At 38.6% G+C, this 22,570-nt stretch overlaps 1 long non-coding RNA gene across 1 annotated transcript; it reads right to left on the bottom strand.

Annotated features, from left to right (window-relative positions):
* Window positions 1–11,014: 11,014 nt before the first annotated feature.
* LOC111822713 (uncharacterized) lies at window positions 11,015–12,497 on the bottom strand. Its single transcript, XR_002825841.1, has 3 exons — window positions 12,445–12,497; window positions 11,530–11,694; window positions 11,015–11,234 (listed from the first exon to the last, which is right to left on the bottom strand). It is a non-coding gene; the product is annotated as an uncharacterized LOC111822713 (long non-coding RNA).
* Between the last annotated feature and the right edge of the window lie 10,073 nt (window positions 12,498–22,570).

The following is a 22,570-nucleotide window of genomic DNA, read 5'->3' as shown; positions in this document are numbered from 1 at the left end:
CTGTCACTAACTTGAACATTTCAAGTTTAGATTCCAAACTTATTTTTAATTGCTAACTCATATGTATCTTTAATAGTTTAAGATATAAATGAAAAAGATATTAAAACATCACACGTGTGAGCATGCATGTAGACACACACACACACCCCAGCAGAAATGGAACTAGCAGTAGTCAGTTATTTATAACACAAATTTTGAACAACTATTATTTCAGCAAGAACTAATTTTAGGCAGAAAAAATATCATGAGATCAAGAGGTGATAATTTCATTTTTCAAAAAGTAACTGCATAAGCTTCCAAGAGTCTGCCAAAACATTACATTGTCGATAAGATTAGCAGTGCAAACTCACACTGCACAATTACTATTTCTTTCTTCTGCCCACATCAGGGCTGCCTCATGGAGGTCAGGAGGCAGGGAGCTGGGCTTGCAGAACCATGGCTTCATTTACAAGGTGGCTCAGCATTGGAAGGTCGATCATCACCTCAGTCCAAAGGCAGGGTCTTGCTCTCTCAGCCCACTATGGTGAGAACACCCTTTCCTGTTGACAAGGATAGCGGAAAGAATGTGTGTGAGAGCCAGTGGAACCTATTAGAGATTGTTTGGCCATGAGTGAATAAAGCAGCCCCCAGAGTTACTTTATTCTTTCCTTTGGTGGGGGAGGTGGGGAGGGGCAGGTAATCACTGGAACTTTCCTGTGTAGACAGGTGTTGAAGCTGAGGTATGCCAATCCAACAAAACCAAGAATTTCTCCTCTTAGGAATGGGAGGTTCTGGGATGAGGGCAGCTTATCAACTGCAGACATTACTAGGCAATTTCTTAAACGTTGAACTTTTTTCAAGATGGCAAAATTGGTTTGAATCTAAAAATGTTCAATGTTTCTAACAGGTACAAAATCAGTGCTCAAGTAAATGCTTGTTGAAAGAATAAATGAATTAATTCTTTTTGATTTTATTTTCAAATAAAGTACTTCTCTACAAAATTATTTCATATTATCCTCTGGGATAACTTAAAGAAAGCACTTTTTAAAATTTTTTCACTGCCTTCCTATTTTTTAATTGAGATATAATTCAAATATCAAATTCACCCTTTTAAAATGTACAATTTAATGGATTTTATTATATTACAAAGTTGTGCAACCATCACCACTAGCTAATTCCAGCACATTTTCATCACACCAAAAAGAAACACCATACCCTGTAGCAGTCACTCCCCATTTCCCCATCCCCTGATCCCCTGGCAACCACTCATGTACTTTCTGTCTATATGAATTTGCCTATTCTGGAAATTTCACATACCTGGAATCATACAGTATGTGACCTTTTGTGACTGGCTTCTTTCCCTTCACATAATGTTTTCAAGGTTCATGCATGCCATAGTATGTGTCAGTACTTTGTTCATTTTTATGGCTGAATAATATTTCATTGTATGGATATATCATATTTATTCATTCATTAGTTAATGGACATTTGGATTGTTTGCACTTTTTGCCTTTATGATAATACCACTATGAACATCCTTGTACAAGTTTTTGTGTAGGCGTTGTTTATAATTCTCTTGGGTATATACCTAGGAGTGGAATTGCTAGGTCATATGGTAACTCTATATTTAACCTTTTGAGTAACTGTCAGTCTTGTAAAAAGACTATTTTCCAAAGCAGATGCATCATTTTACTTTCCCGCCCAATTCCCATTCCAATTGTCCCTCATCCTTGCTGATACTTGCTACTATCTGTCTTTTTTATTATAGCCATTCTAGTGGGTTTTAAGTGTATCTCATTGTATTTTTCATTTGCATTTCCCTGATGGCTAATGGTGTTGAATATCTTTTCATGTGCTTAGTGACCATTTGTGTATCTTCTTTGGAGAAATGTCTGTTCAGGTCTTTTGTCCATTTTTTAATTAAGCTGATTGTCTTTTTCTTATTGAGTTGTAAGAATTCTTTATGTATTCTACATACAACTTCCTTATAAGATATATGATTTGCAAATATTTTCTCCTGTTTTGTGGTTTTTCTTTTCACATTCCTGCTAGTGTTCTTTGCAGCACAAAAGTTTTTATTTTGATGAAGTCCAATTTCTCTATTTTTTATTTTGTTACATATGCTTCTTTTGAAGGTGAAATTCACTTTCTTTCTTAACTTTCCTCATCTTCAAGTCGTTTTTTCTTACACATCAGTGTCATGATATTTCTGTCCATCTAACTCACCAATTCCATGTCCCATTTCAACCATAGTTTTTAATCAAACAGTTAGATTCACCTTCATTGAAAATAAACAATTTTAGGCTATTTCGCTCTTTGACAAGAGTCAGAATTTCTAAGACATGGAGTAGTTCAGGTCTCTGCAGCTTGGAAGCTGAGTCTGTGAGAAAATATGTCCTTCCATTGGTGGCATTTTCAGGAGGAGTATGTTTCCTGTCTAGTGAAGCTCTCATCAAATTTCAGTTCAAATAAAGCTGAAAGAGTTTGCAAATTGGGAGGATGTAGGGTGGGGAGTTTCTGGTGAGAGTTGCTGTGCGCATTTGTTTTTTCTAGTTTTTTCTAGCCAATCAAAGGCATAAGTAAGCCAGTGCTTAACCCAGCACAGACTAAACAACCGGGGGACTGGTGATGGGAACTTGCTTACAAAGGGATTTCCTGTGTGGTTTGGAGGTCAGTGGCATTGGGAAATAAGTTAGTTGAGGGGCTTATCTGTGACTCAACATATGTTCATGAATGTAAAGCCCCACCCTTTCATCTAAAGATTATAAGCAGGACAACAAAAGCGGGGGACTCTCACTTAACTCCACTTGTAAAACACAGGATCCCAACAAAATATTACTTTCCATGGGACTCCTAGTGTCAGTATTCTGCAAAGCAATGAAATAAAGCCCCATTTCCAACTGCTTGGGGCTCATTGTTGTTAGCGCTGTCGAGTTGGTTCTGACTCATTGCAGCCTTACGTACAACAGAACCAAACACTGCCTGGTCCTGCTCCATCCTCATGACAGTTGTTATGTTTGAGCCCATTGTTGCAACCACTGTGTCAGCGAGGGTCTTTCTCTTTTTCACTGACCCTCTGCTTTACCAAGCATGGTGTCCTTCCTTCTCCAAGAGCTAATCCCTCCTAATAACATGTCCAAAGTATATGAGACTTAGTCTTGCCATCCTTGCTTCTTAGGACCATTCTGGCTGTACTTCTTCCAAGGCAGATTTGTTCGTTCTTCTAACAGTCCATAGTATATTCAATATTCTTCACAAATACCATAATTCAAAAGTGTCAATTCTTCTTTAGTCTTCCTTATTTATTGTCCAACTTTCACATGCATATGAGACGATTGAAAGCATCTTGGCTTGGGTCAGGTGAACCCTAGTCTTCAAGGTGACATCTTTGCTTTTTAACACTTTTAAAAGGTCTTTTGCAGATTTCCCCAATGCAATGCATCATTTGATTTCTTGACTGTTGCTTCCATGGGTGTTGACTGTGGATCCAAGTAAAATGAAATCCTTGACAATTTCAATATTTTCTCCATTTGTCATGATGTTGTTTATTTGTCCAGTTGTGAGGATTTTTGTTTTCTGTATGCTGAAGTGTAATCCATACTGAAAGCTGTGGTCTTTGATTGTCATCAGTAAGTGCTTCCAGTCCTCTTTACTTTCAGCAAGCAAGGTTTAGTCATTTGCATAACACAGGTTGTTAAAGAGTCTTCCTCCAATCCTAATGCCCTTTTCTTCTTCAGATAGTCCAGCTTCTTGGATTATTTGCTCAGCATACAGACTGAATAAGTATGGTGAAAGGATACAACCCTGAAGCACACCTTTCCTGACTTTAAACCACACAGTATCCCCTTGTCCTGTTTGAACAACTGAACAACTGTCTCTTGTTCTATGTACAGATTCCTCGTGAGCACAATTATGTGTTCTGGAATTCCCATTCTTTGCAATGCTATCCATAATTTGTTATGATCCACACAGTTAAATGCCTTTGCATAGTCAATAAAACACAGGTAAACATCTTTCTGGTATTCTGTGTTTTCAGCCAGGATCCATCTGACATCAGCAATGATATACTTCATTCCACTTCATCCTCTGAATCCAGTTTGAATTTCTGGCAGGTCCCTGTCAATGTACTGCTGTAACAGCTTTTGAATGATCTTCAGCAAAATTTTACTTGCATGTGATATTAATGATATTGTTCAATAATTTCCACATTCAGTTGGATCATCTTTCTTTGGAAGAGACATAAATATGGATCTCTTCCAGTCGAGAGCCAAAGTATGAACTTGAGTATACCTTACCTGAATTTAGAGACCATCTCAAGAATAGATTTGATGTGTTGAACACTAATGAATGCAGACCAGACGAGTTGTGAAATGACGTCATCATGAAGAACAGCAAGAAGTCATTAAAAAGACAGGAAAGAAAGAAAAGACCAAAAAGGATGTCAGAAGAGACTCAGAAACTTGCTCTTGAATGTCAAGTAGCTAAAGTGAAAGAAGAAATGATGAATTAACAGAGCTGAGCAGAAGATTTCAAAGAGCGGTTCAAAAAGACAAAGTAAAGTATTATAATGACAAGTGTAAAGACCTGAAGTTAGAAAACCAAAAGGAAAGAACACACTCAGCATTTCTCAAGCCAAAAGAACTGAAGAAAAATTTCAAGCCTCAAGTTGCAATATTGAGGGATTCTACAGGAAAAATATTGAATAATGCAGGAAACATCAAAAGAAGATGGAAGGAATACAGAGTCACTGTACCAAAAAGAATTGGTCTACATTCAACCATTTCAGGAGGTAGCATATGATCAGGAACCGATGGTACTGAAGAAAGAGATCCAAGCTGCACTGAAGGCACTGGAGAAAAACAAGGCTCCATGAATTGACGGAATACCAATTGAGATGTTTCAACAAACGGATGCAGTGTTGGAAGTGCTCACTCATCTATGCCAAGAAATTTGGAAGACAGCTACCTGTTTGGGGCTAGACCTTTTAAATTAAAAGAGGAAGATCAGATACCAATTATAATATCCTAGAACCACAGCATGGTACTCAAAAAGAATAGACTAGAATTTGTCTAGTCTAATTACTTTGGTAAGTTTTTCAAAATTTCACAACCAATTAGTAGTAGATTTTACTAGAATTCAGCTGTCTTCAATATTCTGCCAGTGAACACTATGAGTGGTCCAAAATTCATTTCTCATAGCGCTAAGATAAACGACTTACAGAAAATAGTCCTAAATGACCAGAGTCATCTTATACTTGAATCATATAAAACACTGAAAATGTTCTGACTTTGAAAGTTTTGGGATAAATGGGAAGCACCAATTAGTAGTATAATTTCCAAGAGTAATCAACTAGAATATATATTCATATTAATCAAGGACAGAAAAAAACAAACAAACTAAACCCACTGCCGTCGAGTTGATTCTGACTCATAGCGACCCTATAGGACAGAGTAGAACTGCCCCAGAGGGTTTTCACGGAGCAGCTGGTGGATTCGAACTACCAACCTTTTGGTTAGCAGCCAAGCTCTTAACTGCTGTGCTACCAGGGCTCCCATCAAGGACAGTGGAGGTTAAATAACTCTGGGACTTTTCAAGTATCATAAAACCAATATGTACCACAAGACAAACATGTATTTCCACAAGGAAAAATAAAAAATAATGATGAATATCAAAAGAAATGACAGTAAGTGTGTCATGTGGTCAAGGAGAAGGCTGGCACACAATGGACCTGAGTTTTTCCCGTGCCAGCCACATCTCCTCCCCCTAGTGCAGCCTTTCTACCTGGGTAACATGGCATTAAGACATCTTCCTCTGGTAAGTACTTTCCAGCACTCCCAGGCTTGAGTGGGTTACTTTCCTCTTTGATTTGAGAGCACCCTGGCTATATCCAGGGCAGAGGTTCACCACACTGCTTGAGGTCCATAGATGTCTTGTCTGCCTCCCTGGAAAATCCCTAGAGAGAAAGATCAGTGAGTGTTCATTTCTGTTTTCCAGTGACCTAGTATAGGACCTAGCAAGTAATTGTTTATTGAATAAATTGATAAATGTGTTTCACTTAAATACATAAACGTGCTAGCATTATGAATATTATAATTGCATCTTTTCCTAGTTAATCTAGAAAATCCTAAATTGCTTCACACTTGACTGAAATATAGTAATATTTAGAACACAATCTCTTTTATTGTACAGTTTCCCACTGTTCTATATTGAACTAATCAGAGAGAAGGTAAATATACTGAATTAAAGTGAATACACTATAGAATGTAATGTAATATGTTAAACAGTGACTATTTTACTCCAAGTGTCATTATGGTACATTTACATACACAGCATCAGCTGCTGAACAGAGGCTCTGCAAGGTCTGCACTAATGATGGACTTGCAGTCACCTCCACTCATGTAGAAGATTTTGAATAAATACAGTTATGTTTCATTTGGTTTTTTTCTGAAGCTGTTTATGATGTCAATCTGCTGAATAAATACCTTCCTAGTCAGCAATTCAGAGACAAATTTCAATCTGGCTCTGATAAAATTATCACGAATTGAAGTGAACTAAATTAATTATTTAGCATAACTTAACAAATGTCAAAAGAGCTAGTATGTAGGAAATAATTAGTGGCAGTAATTAATTTGAATGACCTTTATAAATAATTCTGTAGTATACTGTGCAATGATTTGTTTTATTTTTGGTTTGTTTTATTTTGAAAGGAAATAAACACATTTAGGTAGCTTAGATCTTTTAACTTTTTAAAGGCTTCTTCAGAAAGAGAACTATTTTAACTGAGTTGTCTATTTCTGGATTTATGAATTCAAATTCCAACAGTATCAACTTAGCTTAGCTCTAAACAACTTTTTTTTGCTTTCATTTCATCACTACATTAAAAACTATAAATATCTAAGTGGTGCAACCAAAAAAAAAAATGAAGTCAAATAAAACAAGTTAACTTTCCAAACCTAACAACAAACCACAATCAGATCTTCAAGGCCAGGTCACCTTATTACTAATGGTATGCTCTGATGCAAATCACTTATCTGAGCTTTAGCTTCCTAGTCTGTAAATAGACATTATCATCATCACCACCACCACCACCATCTTGCAAGATATAGACGGAAGCACTTGCTAAGTGCCTAATATCCAGTAATGTGTAGCATGCACTGTGTTCCCCAAACTAGCCTGATAATAGGACTTACCCAGAGCACTTATTTAAAAACCAAACCAGAGACAGAGCCCTCACTAGACCTGTTGAATCAGAATCTACAGAGGAGAGGCCCACTAACTGATATATTGAACCCTATGTAATTCTTATCTCAGTGGAAGTTTGGGAAACTGCTAAAGGATACTGTCCAAGAGTAAAACGTCTACTTGATTAAAGTAAAATTAAAGAGATTTATTGAAGATTCAAAACAATTCGAACCAGGGACACATCTGATCTCACAAAGTGAAAACCAAACGCTCCGAGGTGGTGAAGTTACAAAGACATATTTATATGCTTAAATCTGGGACTAACTATACAGAATGTCTGATTAGTGCTCAGTGATGTTAGCAGGCAGGAAGATGGATTGGTTCAAAGCATATATGTGGGCTTCTTAGACTGATTATTTCTCATAATTAGAGAAGTTAGTGACTAAATGGAGGATTTACAGAGGGTGATAAAACAATCACGGGACACTCCTTTTTGAGAACATTTTACCAAGATAGCATCCTTAGCAAACACTCCCTAAGAATTGCTTGTGCAGGAGATTTCTGATAAGGGGCTTGCATCAAGACCCTCCCTTTAGAAACATTGTTGCTACATTCTTAGCTTAACCACAGAGAAAAACATTTTCTTAGTTGCAAGATTAAGTCTACTCAAGGTAAACACGGAGAAAACAGAAATTTAAAATGGAATCTGAACTCTGACCGAGGCCAGCCATTTTACTTTAGTCAAACACCTTGATTTTGGAACTCTTGTTTAATATAAAAGAAAAAACTCTCTTCATGATGATCATGATCTGATCAAGAAGTGAATATTGACCCAAAAATAGCACATAAAAATATATGAAGTCTTACAGATCAGATTCTAAGTTCATATAAGGAAAAGATCAATGACATTCCAATTGCTTGATATAAACCACATTGCTTTAGACTGGTGATTTTGCTCCATTTAGATTTACGTAACTACTGCAGTAAATCCAGCGTATCTAGTCCTGATGCTATAGCCAAGAGGGAAGCCAAGGTGGTTTCTGCCCAAAGAATTTCTGTAGCTGCAGGGCAATAAGGCCATCCGCACTGTCTGAGAGCAAAGGCCTCGACATATTTTCTGTTATCAAGGGCCTTGTATCATCACATGAAAACCTTATCCCCAAGCCCCAAGCATGAGTAGGTTATGCCACCCAGTTACACTGCTATAACCTGTAACATCTCGTAATTTTCAGCCTCGTGGAATTTCACTCTTCCATGCTGTTCTCTTCGCCAGAAACACCCTTTCTTACCCTTATTCGTATACATAGCATGACCTCAAAAATGCAATTCAAAGGCCACCTCCTGCAGGAAGTTTTCCTGAACTCTCCTCCATACAATTAGGGGCCTCTCCCCTGTGCTCTAAAGCCCCCTGTGCATCCCCACAATAGACTGTGCTGCCATGTTACAGTGCTTATTTCTCTGTTCCCACTGCTCTGAAGGCAGAGATGTTGTCTGTCCTCTCTGACCTTGTGTCAGCATACTGGACAAACATAAGCGACCAGTGTGTGGAGGCAGGGAGGGAAGAAGGGATAGAGAAAAGGAAGGGGAGGGAGTCAGAGTTAGATGACTTAATATGAGTCAATATTATTCACAATCTTCAGGTTGTATCCAGGTGTAGGGCACAGAACTTCTTTTTTCTAAACAAAAGGTCCGTGAATATGTTTAAATGGGGTATGTTGTCACATAGAAAACTGCTCCAAAACCCAACCAACCCACTTTTGGTTAACTCATACTGCCAGAGTAAAAATAACTCATGCCTCATAATGGGGTTACTATCTACGTCTTTGCCAATATGAAGAGGTATGACTAGAAACAGAGCTCAAAGTTGAAGAATTCTTTCATATCATAGAAAACACCCAATAATTTATGTCTATGTCATTTTAATCCATGAAGGCACATACAAGGATCTGGTAGAGACATCAGGTGTAAGCAGGCAGAACCAAGTGGGTCATTGCCTGGGAAATTCAGGTCAGCCTGTACTGGGATACTGGGCAGAATTCTTCAAGCACATCTTGAAGTCATTACCTCACTATGTTAACTGGTGCAAAACCAAAGGCTTAGACATATGAGAGAATACTGATGAAATCAGGGCCCATGCAGCTCAGAAATGTATGGCTTTATTTTTGCTCAACCCAACTGCAAGAGGTCATTGAAATGAAGCCGAAGTAGTCAAGTTTGACATTTAAGAGGAGAGTAAAAATAATGCTGTTTGAAGACCACTCTTATATTAACTGAGATCAGATCCCCAAATGTAGGCAACAGAATCACAGAGATGAGTGTTCTCACATTGTTTTTGCTTGTGTTTCTAGCCTGTGCATGATGCCCAAGAGCCCCTGGAAGGCCAAGTTCATGTTCCCTTACTATCTCCTGTGTATGTGTCTCTCCTCTTTTCTAGAATGCTTTTATTTCACCTTCCCATTATTCCTCCTGAATCTTCCTATGAAAATCAGAACTACTTTGTCTATTTAGTAAATTTTACCTTTTTTTAATGGACTTTATTTTTTAGAACAGCTTTAGGTTTACGTAAAATTGTGCAGAAAGTACAAAGCGTTCCCTCCTGCTCTCAGTTTCCCCGATTATTAGCATCTTGCATTCCTGTGGTACATTTATTACAATTGTTAAACCAATATTGATACATTACCATTGTGCAAGAGTAATAACTCATACTCTGTTATAATAAAAGCAAGATTTATTGAAGGTTCAAAAACAGTTGAGACTGGGGAAAACATCTGATCTTACAGAGTTGAACAAACACTTGCAAAACGGTGAAGCTACAGAGACCTTTTAAAGGGTAAGAACAAAGAACCTAAAGTGCACCATTTTGATTGGATATTGTCACAGTGTGTAATGGCAGAGGAATGGGCCAACAGGCGGGTTAGTGATTGATTGTAGACCAGATCAGTTTCAACTTGGAGTCCTTGGAAGTGTAAAGGTCGGACATTTGGTTAGGGAGAAATGAGTTAAAGCTTAGGTGATTACGGAATAGATTTTCTGAGAGCAAGTTATTAAGATAACTGGTTTAAAGCAGAATTATTTCTGGAGCACAGTGTTTTGGCAACCATTTGAGCAGTAACCCCAGGGAGCTGGCATTCCTTTTGGCTTAGCCATGGGGGTGGGGAGGCGGAGAGAGGAGTTTCCTAGTGATAGGTTGGATCTGTGTAAAAGATTAGCAGCCTGTTAGCCAGAAGCAGAAGTCAGGATGGGGTATGAGACAGGACTCTGGATCAGCAATTTTATTTTGGACAGATGTCTTACAAATTTTAAGACTCCACGACATGACATTCCCTCCTTTTGATGAAGGATTTCAAAGAACAACCTCTGATGACTTTTAAAGGCATGTTTTCTTCTGCATGGACTTTCTTTAGGGCTTTAGTGACATGCATATTAGTATTTTAAGGCTTCTAGTATTGTAGTTGGTTATTAAAAGTCTTCTTCGCCATGTTATAGCTCTAGCATCCTCCTTCAGTGGTCTTGGGGAAACTAGTGGCACAGGCCACAATGAAGAAACAACTTGACCTTTTCAAAAACCTAATTCATGGTGTGAGTCCTCTCCATCTTGTTATATAAATGAGCAGAATCTATGTGCATTGTTTGTTTATTTTTTATGACTATTATTTTGGGTAGTTTGGGTAACAATATTAGTAAAACAATTGATTATTTCAATGATGACAACAACAGACATGAGGATAATCATTTCAGTAAACAAGATAGATCTAACCAAAGATCCTATTCCTTTAGATAACCAGCTAAAAATGTCAAAAAGGGAAAGTCAGGTTTGGTTTATTCAGTACCTGTAGCCTGGTGGCCTCTTGGCATATTTGAGCAATGTTTTGCTCCATTTCTCCTGTTCTGTTTATCCAGGTGCAACTTTAAAGAACGTAGGGAATTCTAAAAGACCAGTGTCTACTGTCTTGTTATATTGCAGTCATTTGAACAGGATAAGGCCCAGGTATGGGATTTGTTATTTGGATTTGGATTTGGATTGGCAATGATTGTGTATCTTGAAGCTCCACATCAGAATGGAGGAAGGCCGCCTAATGATAATATACCAATACAAAAAATAAGCAAATTATGGCACTACAAAATAAACTCCTTCAGTTACTATTACAGGATTATAGTAGTGATTTTAATTTTAAGCAGCTTATTAACTTAGAATGACTAACAGAGAATAATGTCAACAATATTTGAGCAATAGAGTGATAGCACATATGGTAACTGCAAGAGAGAAAATAAGAGCAAAAATGTCAATGGAAGACATGAAAAAGCAATGAGTATTAAACAAAGTCAAAAAATTTCAAGAACTAGGGTTAGTGTGGGTTGGATACAGACCTGGTCCAGAGTCTTGGCAAGAGCAGTCTACACCAAGTGTTGTCTGCTTCTGATCCTTGTAATGTTTGAATTTGAGTTTAAGTCCTTTTGTGGGTTGGACAGTCCAAGTAGGAGCCATAGTCTTTTTTAATTGGGAGAGGTGCATTGCATTTAAGTCGTAACTTCCTGTAACATAGAAACAACATAAGGATAGTAAGGAGAACTACATACAGTCCTTTCCAATGAGATCCCAGGGAATCTTTTAGCTGATGTCTTTTTTAATATACATGTTCCCTTGAAATAATATCAGGTAGATTCTTGGATTTTGGTTTTTGGTGGCCCAAAGCTTCTTTTTAACCTGTGAAAATATTTCTTAGAGTATTGGATTAAAGATTTACAATATTTAACAATATAGAGCCTATATAAGCAACATAAGAGAGGGCTGTTTAGTTTTGAAGAACTACGTTTCATATTATAGTCATTTCAGCATTCATTTCTTGGTGTTCACAGGTAGAATCATTTAAAATATTATAAATATACTTAATCATAATTTTAATATGCATCATAAATTTTTTTAATCTACAGGCTATTCTGTAACTAACATAATGTTATTAGTTACTGAAATAATGATTCTTATATTAAAAGAGGGAAAGGAATATAAAAATAGTTTCTTACATCTAAAAATTAAAACACTGAACATCAGTAATATTCTCATAAAAACTTTATGGTAGTTCTTTTAGTTTACTTAGTTCTATGTAGCTAATCTTCATTCCATGTTATTCTGAATTAGCAGCAACTTGAAAAAATCATCAGTTTCTACATAAGAGTCTAAAAATCTTTGTTTAGTCTGATAGCATATGTCTTAGTTATCTAGTGCTGCTATAACAGGAATACCATAAGTGGGTTACTTTAACAAACAGAAATTTATTTTCTCACAGTTTAGGAGGCTAGAAGTCTGAACTCAGGCTGCCAGCTCTAGGGGAAGGTCTTCTTTCTCTGTTGGCTCCAGAGGAAGGTCCGTGTTAATTAGGACTGCCTCTTCTCAGCCGTGTCCACAGGTAGGCCTCTCTCTCTGGCCCTTGGGCCCTTGGCCTTCAGCTCTGCCTCTGCCCTGCTCAGGCAAGTGTTACAAAGCTCTTAAGCTCCACCAGTAAGTGCACAGAGCCACCCCACTCCACCAGGAAGCCTCCTGCCTGAAGGCACTCAGCTCTCTCTCACTCCATGAGTCGACTCCTTCACCATCTCATGTCAGCCTCCTGGTTCTGCTGCCATCATTTCTCTGCTGCTCTTTTCACTATGTTGCACTGTCTCTGGTTACAGCTTTTTCTCTGTGTCTCCTGGTTCTAGGAGGTTCTCAGCACAGGGACTCCAGGTCCAAAGCATGAGCTCCACTCCTATCTCTTCTTCTTGGTGGTATCGGGGTTACTTTCTCTGTTTGCTTCTCTCTCCTTTTATCTCTCGTAAGATAAAAGATGTGACTTAAGCAAGAGTGTGGCTTGTGTAAGAGTGGTGAAGCGTGGTGACTCAAGACACATCCTATCCTAATCCTTCCTCATTAACACATAGAGGTCAGGTCTACAATACACAAAATGGGAGACTATAGGATAATTGCATCTGATCACAAAATAGAGGATCCTAGCCAAGTTGACACATATTTTAGGGGGACACAATTCAATCCATGATAGTATTCATGTCTGAAATATTATAGTTCTTTTTATAGGTTTGATATAGTTCTTTTTTGTTGTTGTTATTGAAATATCATATTCAAGTGTTTTCAGCAAGTCAGCAAAGTAAAACCTGTCTGTGTATGACAAAACTTAATATGGCCACCCATCAAAACAGGAATGGATAAACAAACTGTGGTACATACACACAATGAAATTCTATGCAAGGATAAAGAATAACAACGAATCCACAAACATCTCACAACATTGATGAATTTGGAGGACATTATGCTGAGTAAACTAAGTCAATCACAAAGGGACAAATATTGTATGAGTCCACCTTATATAAAACAAGAAAAAGTTTACATACAGGGATGGGAGGGGGAAGGAGGGAAAATTACTAGCTAGATAGAAGACACATGTTAATACTGGTGACAGGAAAGGTAATACACAATATGGAGGAAGTCAGCACAACATGACCAAGGCAAAGAAAGACACTGAGAGGAACACAAGAATAAAGGGTAACTATGGTAATTACTATAACGTAGATAATCCTGCAACAATACTGTTAACTAACAATAATTTAAAAATTGATACATAGGTAGGTAGATATGCTAAAGAAGTGTGGAGGGGTGTAAGGGAGCACACCCACCTGCAGATATAGGTTTGGTTGTGGATATTTCTCCATACATAATTGTAGGTGCTATTGTTTTTGTTAGGCACCATCAAGTCAGTTCTGACTCATAGCAACTCTACATACAACAGAATGAAACACTACCTGATCTTGTGCTATCCTCACAATCATTGCTATGTTTGAGCCCATTGCTACAGCCACTGTGTCAAGTCATCTCATTGACGGTGCTGCATGTATATTAATATAGATCATAGAGCACACAAGGGGCACAGTCGCAGAAATTTCTTAGACATAAACAAATACCTTGCAGGATGAAGTTCCTAGGCATGAAAACAAAGGACCATAGATATGGGGGACATCTACATCAATTGGCACAACACGGTTGATAAAGACAATGTTTTACATCCTACTTTGGTGAATAGTGTCTAGGGTCTTAAAAGCTTGCAAGTGGACATCCAAGATAGAACTATTGGCCTCTTCCCATCTGGAGCAAAAGAGAGTGAAGAAAACAAAATACTCAAGGGAGAAATTAGTCCAGAGGACTAATGGACCACATGAACCACAGCCTACATGACCCCAAGACCAGAAGAATTTGATGGTGCCCAGCTCCCACTACTGACCACTCTGGCTGGGATCACAACAGAGAGTCTCATACAGCGTGGGATAAAAATGAAGAACAAAAAATCAAGTTTACAAAAAAGACTAGACTTACTGGTCTGACAGAGACAGGAAGAACCTCCAAGACTATGGCCCTAAGACACTTTTGACCTGGAACTGAAGTCATTCCCAGAGAATACCTTTCTGCCAAACAATAGACAGGCCCACAATAAACAATAACATCCAAGAGGAATGTGTTCCTTAGAACAATCAGTTATGAGATCAAAAAGACAACATTTTCCCAAAAACAAAGAAGAAAGGCAAGAAGATGTAGAAAATCCATATGAAAATAAATGGAGAACCCAGGGAGAAAATGGGGGGGGTGCTGACACATTGTGGGGAACGCAACCAATGTCATGCAACACTTTATTACAAACTATTGCGTGGGAAACTAATCTGCTCTGTAAACTTTCACATAAAGCATAATTTAAAATTTTTTTTAATTTAATATGGCCATGATTAACTTAAAATAATACTATTTCTTAAAAGTGAAACACTTGGAAATTACAAAAGTAACACAAAGCCAAATAAAGTTAATTCAGACAAAAATATCTTTAAATTTTTATTTTTAAAGAGATTCAGATGTAACATATCATAACCTTGAGACAGAATACCATACAGTCAGGATACATTAATAATATACCAAGATTACCAAGTCTGTAAACATCTGAAACTATGTCAATTTCCCCTGGTAAACCATTGACTTGATGATAGCAGAAGAATGTGCCAACAGGGGGTTGATGATTCATTGTAGACCAGGTTATTTTCAGCTTAGAGTCCTTTGAAATGTAAAGGTTGGACATTTGATTAATGAGAAGTGAGGTAAAGCCTGGGTGACTGCAGAATAGATTTTCTGAGAGCAAATTATGAGATAACTGGATTAAAGCAAAATTATTTCTGGAGCACAAAGGGTTTTGGCAATCGTTTGAGCAATGACCCTTAGAGAGAATTCTGCTGACATTCCCTTGGGCTTAGTCACAGGAAAAAAAATTTTGTTTTCCTAGTGATAGGGTTAGATCTGTGTAAAAGATTAACAGCCTGTTAACCAGAAGTAGAAGTCAGAATGTGGTATAAGACACGACTCCACATCAATCATTTTATTTTAGTCAAGGGTCCTACAATTTTTAGGGCTCCACAGTACCATTAACTAAAGTTCATAGTTTAATTAGGGATCACTCTTGCTGTTCTACAGACCTATGAGTTTTGACAAATGCATAATGTCATGTGCCCACCATAACAGTATCTTGAAGAATAGTTTCACTTCCCTGAAGATGCCCTGTGTGCCACCTATTAATCTCTCCCTCTCCCCTGATAGTAAATGTTAAAATGCTTCTATGTGCAAATATTAGGCAGTTATCTACACTGCCCACATCTTTTTTTGAGTAGGGGGTTATTTATATTTTTAAAAATTTATTTAATGTAAATTACTTAATGTAAATTTCCCCCCACATGTCTGTCAGTTTGTCGTACTGTGGGTGCTTCCGTGTTACTATGATGATGAAAGCTATGCCACCAGTATTCAAATACCAGCAGGATCACCCATGGTGGACAGGTTTCAGCTGAGCTTCCAGACTAAGACAGACTAGGAAGAAGGATCTGGCAGTCTACTTCTGAAAAAAAGTAGCAGTGAAAACCTTATTAATAGCAGTGGAATATTCTCTGATATAGTGCCAGAAGATGAGTCCCTCAGGTTGGAAGGCACTCAAAACACAGCTGAGGAAGAGTTGCCTCCTCAAAGTAGAGTCGACCTTAATGAAGTGGATGGAGTCAAACTTTTGGGACCTTCATCTGCTGATGTGGCAGAACTCAAAATGAGAAGAAACAGATATCCATGAATAATCTGAACGTGGAATGTACAAAGTATGAATCTTGGAAAATTAGAAGTAGTCAAAAATGAAATAAAATGCATAAACATCAATATCCTAGGCATTAGTGAGCTGAAATGGACTGGTATTGGTCATTTTGAATTAAACAATCATACGGTCTACTATGCTGGGGATGACAAATTGAAGAGGAATGGCATTATATTCATCGTCAAAAAGAACATTTCAAGATCTATCCTGAAGTACAACACTGTCAGTGTTAGGATAATATCCATAAGCCTACAAGGAAGACCAGTTAATATGACTATTATTCAAATTTCTGCACCAACAACTAAGGCCAAAGATGAAGAAATTGAAGCTTTGTGCCAACCTCTGCAGTCTGAAATTGATCAAACATGCAATCAAGATGCATTGATAATTACTGATGATTGGAATGCAAAAGTTGGAAACAAAGAAGAAATGACAGTTGGAAAATATGGCTTTGGAGATAGAAACAATGCCTGAGATCGCATGACAGAATTTTTCAAGACCAATTATTTATTCATTGCAAATAACTTTTTCACCAACATAAACGGGGACTATACACATGGACCTCACCAGATGGACACAGGAATCAAATCAACTACATCACTGGAAAAAGATGATGGACAAGCTCAATATCATCAGTCAGAACAAGGCCAGGGGCCAACTGCAGAACAGACCATCAGTTGCTCATATGCAAGTTCAAATTGAAGCTGAGAAAATTAGAATAAGTCCACAAGAGCCAAAGTATGACCTTGAGTATATCCCACTTGAATTTAGAGACTATCTCAAGAACAGATTTGACATACTGAACACTAATGAAGAAGATTAAACAAGTTGTGGAGTGACATCAAGGACACCATACATGAAGAAAGCAACAGATCACTATAAAGACAGGAAAGAAAGAAAAGACCAAAATGGATGTCAGAAGAAACTTGCCCTTGAACGTCAAGTAGCTAAAATGAAAGGAAGAAATGATGAAGTAAAAGAGTTGGACAAAAGATTTCAAAGGGTGGCTCAAGAAGACAAAGTAAAGTATTATAATGCCATGTGCAAAGACCTGGAGATAGAAAACCAAAAGGGAAGAACATGCTCAGCATTTCTCAAGCTGAAAGAACTGAAGAAGAATTCAAACCTCGAGTTGCAATAATGAAGGATTCTATGGGCAAAATATTGAATGACACAGGAAACATCAAAAGAAGATGGAAGGAATATACAGAGTCACTGTACCAAAAAGATTTCATCGACTTTCAGTTATTTCAGGAAGTGGTATATGATCAAGAACCGATGATACTGAAGGAAGAAGTCCAAGTTGCACTGAAGGCATCAGTGATAAACAACTCTCCAGGAATTGACAGAATACCAGTTGAAATGTTTCAATAAACAGATGCAGCACTGGAAGTGCTCATTTGGAAGACAGCTACCTAGCCAACAGACTGGAAGAGATCCATATTTATGCCTCTTCCAAAGAGAAGTGATCCAACAGAATGTGGAAATTATTGAACAATATCATTACTATCTCACAAAAGTAAAATTTTGCTGAAGATCACTCAAAAGCAATTGCAGCAGAACATTGACAGGGAACTGCCAGAAATTCTAGCTGGACTCAGAAGAAGATGTAGAATGAGGCATATCATTTTGATGTCAGATGGATCCTGGATGAAAGCAGAGAATACCAGAAAGATGTTTACCTGTGTTTTATTGACTATGCAAAGGCATTCGATTGTGTAGATCATAACAATTATGGATAGCATTATGAAGAATGAGAATCCCAGAATACTTAATTGTGCTAACGAGAAACCTGTACATAGATCAAGAGGCAGTCGCTGAAACAGAACAAGGGGATCTTGTCTGGTTTAAAGTCAGGAAAGGTGTGCTTCAGGTCTGTATCCTTACACCATACTTATTCAATCTGTATGCTGAGCAAATAATCCGAGACGCTGGACTATACGAAGAAGAACTCAGCATCAGGATTCAAGGAAGAGTCATTAACAACCTGCATTATGCAGATGACACAACCTTGCTTGCTGAAAGTAAAGAGCACTTGAAGCACTTACTGATGAAGATCAAAGACTACAGCCTACAGTATGGATTACACCTCAACACAAAGAAAACAAAAATCCTCACAACTAGACCAATAAGCAATATTATGATAAACAGAGAAAAAATTGAAGTTGTCAAGGATTTCATTTTACTTGGATCCACAATCATCACCCAATCATGGAAGCAACAGTCAGAAAATCAAACGGTGCATTTTACTGGGCAAATCTGCTGCAAAAGACCTCTTTAAAGTGTTATAAAGCAAAGATGTCACTTTAAAGACTAAGGTTTGCCTGACCCAAGCCATGATATTTTCAATCACCTCATATGCATGCAAAAGCTGAGCAATGAATAAGGAAGACTGAAGAAGAATTGATGCCTTTGAATTATGGCATTGGCAAAGAATAATGAATATACCATGGACTGCCAGAAGAATGAACAAATCTGTCTTGGAAGAAGTACAGCCAAAATGCTCCTTGGAGAATGAAGAACACCACAGACACAAGGAAAGTATTAGCCCAAGATACAGAAAGGGCCACATAAACCAGACACTTCATCAGCCTGAGACCAGAAAAACCAGATGGTGCCCAGCTACTACCAATGACTGCCCTGACAAGGAACACAACAGAAAGTCCCTGATGGAGCAGGAAAAAAGTGGAGTGCAGAACTCAAATTCTAGTAAAAAGACCAGAATCAATGGTTTGATTGAGACTGGAGGGATCCTGGAAGACATGGCCCCTAGACTCTCTGTTAGCCCAAAACTAAAACCATTCCCGAGGCCATCCATTCAGACAAAGATTAGACTGGACTGTGGGACATAAAATGATATTCGTGAAGATTGTACTTCTTAGCTCAATAGATACACGAGACTAAATGGGCAGCTCCTGTCCAGAGGCAAGATGAGAAGGCAGAGAGGGTCAGGAGTTGGTCTGAATGGACATGAGAAGTCCAAGGTGGAAAGGAGGAGTGTGCTGTCATAGTATAGGGAGAGCAACTAGGGTCACATAACAATGTATGTATAAATTTTTGTATGAGAGACTAACTTGAATAGTAAACTTTCACTTAAAGCACAACAATAAAAAAAAAAAAAAGAAGAAGAAGCAACAACCATGCTATGGCCCCTGGACTAGGCATTTTAGATATATTCTGTTGCATTTAATTTTCCAGCAATTTATCTATTTATTCAATAGACATATTCTGTAAGGCTTGTTAGGCACAGGGAATATTAAGATGCATAAAATACAATGTCTTACCTTCTAGAAGGTATACAGTAAATAGATAATCATAACATAAAGTAGTAACAATAATTGCTACCACATACTGAGTGCTAATCACGTGTCATGAACTATGCCAAGTGCTTCACTTACATTATCTCTAATCTTCACAGCAACCCTAGGGGGACAGATGTTATTATTGCCAGTTTACATTTCAGGAAACTGATGATTTATAGAAGTTAAGTAACTCACCCAAGGTCAAACAGTCCACAGTGGTAGAGCTGGGATTGAACCATATTTTAATGACTCACTACTCCAGTGGTTCCTAACCTTTGGGCCCATTTCTCTTAAGTACCATCTCACAAGGAGTCCAAAAAAATCCACACATGCTCAAGCATTTTCTGTAGCCTGATCAAATTACAGATCTATCTCCTACATATACTGTTATTTTTCAAGTGTTATTGATGCTATTGTGCTCAATAAAATATTGACTACATAAAAAAAAAAATGCTCCATGGAAGCAAAGATTGTTACTGGGACCTCATGTTCTCACTCCGTATGGCTATAGAGACACAAAATGGGTGAAAGTGAAAGGAGAAGCTTTATTTGGTTGGCCAACCAAAGGAGCACATCAGGACTTGCGTTGCCAAGAAGGCTTCCTGAATAATGGCTGAAATAGTATTTATTAGGGGATGGTCCTCATGGGCAGGAGCAGGGTTGTTGATCGGTCTGGCCTGAAAAAGGCATTCCCAGGGCGGTTTCGTCATCTGCACTTGCTCGATCCAAAAAGGGGTCTCTCAAACCAGATCTTAGGCACTGACCCTTCTCTTCTGAAAGTCTTCCCCCAATCTTGGGCTGCTAAAGTTCAGTTCTATCTGATGGGAGAAAAGTTCTGGGGTCACCCAGAGGACAGGGTTGATGGTTCTGCACATGTCAGGTGGGCTGGATCTGGTCTTAACTGGTTCTGTGGTCTGTAGACTCCAGTTTGTTTGTTTTTGTTTTTTTTTTCTTATCTTGTCTTATCTTGATTAACTAAAAAGAAAACATCTGAAGAAACCAGTTAGAAGGGGAGGTGGTTCATGCTACTTTACTTACAAGTTGAGGTTGGTGATGGTGTCCAGAGGCCAGGGTCTCATTCCATCCTCTTTTCAGGATTTGGGTGCTCAGTTCAAATCCTGACTTCCATGGGGAGTACAGGGAAAGGTCATTCTTCAAGCTGGACAGGGGCTCTGGCACAGAACTTAAGGCTGGCCCGTGTGGATTCAGGAGGAATAGGTCTATATCCCTGTTGGAGCATGAGTTGGAGGTGGAATTTTTGTAACCTGGAAGAAACAAACTTTACAACAAGATTAAACAAGCACGATCCAAGTAACAGCAACAACAGTATACTAACAAGAGGTCCTGTAAGTGGGAGAAACCAGGTTATACTGGGAATGACTGATTTGACAGCATTCCAGATGTCCTGTGAGCTGTTCTGCCGATTATTCTTGTGCAGCCATTTTGCTTCATTGTAAATCTTTTGGACATTTATTTCTACCTGGCCAGAAGAGTTGATATATGTGCAACAAGAGGTATTAGCCACCACACAGACACACTCCTATTCGACTAGCAGGAAGTCCAGAACTATTCTGTGATCTAGGATCACTTTGGCCAGAGAGTCTCGGCTTTTTTGTTGTAATTGTAAGGATTCAGCTGTAGAAGAAGCAATGGTTTCAACAGACATAGTTAAATTCCGAAAGATCACCTCATGGTAAGCAAAGCCTCTCCACAGAGCTAAAAATTCTATTGCTGCCCCTATGCTGGTGATGACAAGGCTCAGAGTCCATTTTTGACTGTGCCTGGTGCCTCCGCTAGAGTGGTTGAAAACCTGTAGGGTTGCACCGCCAATGATAACATACCCTAGGGTACATTCACCTTCGTGTAGCCAGAGGGCTAGACAGGAAGTTGCCATGACACCTGTTTGTGTTAATGGCCTAGGTGGGCTCATGGTGGGCAGATGCTGTTTGCCACAGACCCAAATATAGCCTCTGGGGGTGCACAGAACTTGGAGTGAACCAAGGTTGGCAAGAGTGCGATTGGCCTGTTGTAACCAGGGGTCCAGGGACATCTTTAATGCAGATGGGAAAACTCCAGCTAGGTAATGGGAGTAATACACTGAGCAGGCTGGAGAGATCTGACTGTGCAAACGTAATGAAGCAGTTTTGTCAAAAGCAGGGTGACTGTGAGGGGTTAAGACCCAAGACTTAATACTAAATACAATTAGTCAAGGTATAACATTTGTTTTTCCAGGCGTTAGGTGCACAAGTTAGGATCCCTGAGGGGTGTTAGTTTTACAGCAAAGTTCTGATTAATTATAGGGGGAACAAGCAGCTTGTTTATTGCTGGTAGAACTTATGTTCCAGTTTGGGGTGAGGGAATAGCCATCTTAAAGTAGCTGAGTCAGGTTGTGCTCATTTCAGGTGTTATATGACTCTAGATTATTGACACACTGATCTGTGCTGGAAACAGTTTGGTTTTCATATATGAAAACCATATATGGTCAAGTTAAAGGCTAGATGCACTTTTTGGCCCCCTTCCAGGGAGGCAGCAAAAGTGGCCAGGTGCCAGGACTGCTGAACAGTGACATTGAGTACAGCTGAGTAGTTAGAAACTACCTTTATCCATAGGGGTCCTTGCTCTAGGGTCTCAGGTGTGGCATGGCAAAACCGGCAGTCTATTAGCTAATTGTAGCACCTGTAGCTACAATTTGAGAAAAGTCTGCAATGGTGTTATTTTTTTTCACAACACTACCACACCCCAAGCAGTCAGCATCTGGAGGAATACTAGGGCAACCAAGCAGTCGGCATCTGGAGGAATACTAGGGCAACTGCTGACACTTTAAGGCAACAGAGTGACCCAGCCTCTGTAAGAGCAGAGTATGCTTACAGGGGAAATGCAAAAGTCTTTATCGGACTACAGTCTTTATTCTTTACTCTTTAAGTCTTTATTCGACTCCTGTTGGGTTGAATC

The sequence above is a fragment of the Trichechus manatus genome, unplaced genomic scaffold, assembly GCF_000243295.1.
Source record: "Trichechus manatus latirostris isolate Lorelei unplaced genomic scaffold, TriManLat1.0 scaffold00198, whole genome shotgun sequence".
Classification (NCBI taxonomy): domain Eukaryota; kingdom Metazoa; phylum Chordata; class Mammalia; order Sirenia; family Trichechidae; genus Trichechus; species Trichechus manatus.
Note: the sequence above shows the minus strand (reverse complement) of the source record. Positions and strands in the feature narration are given on the sequence as shown.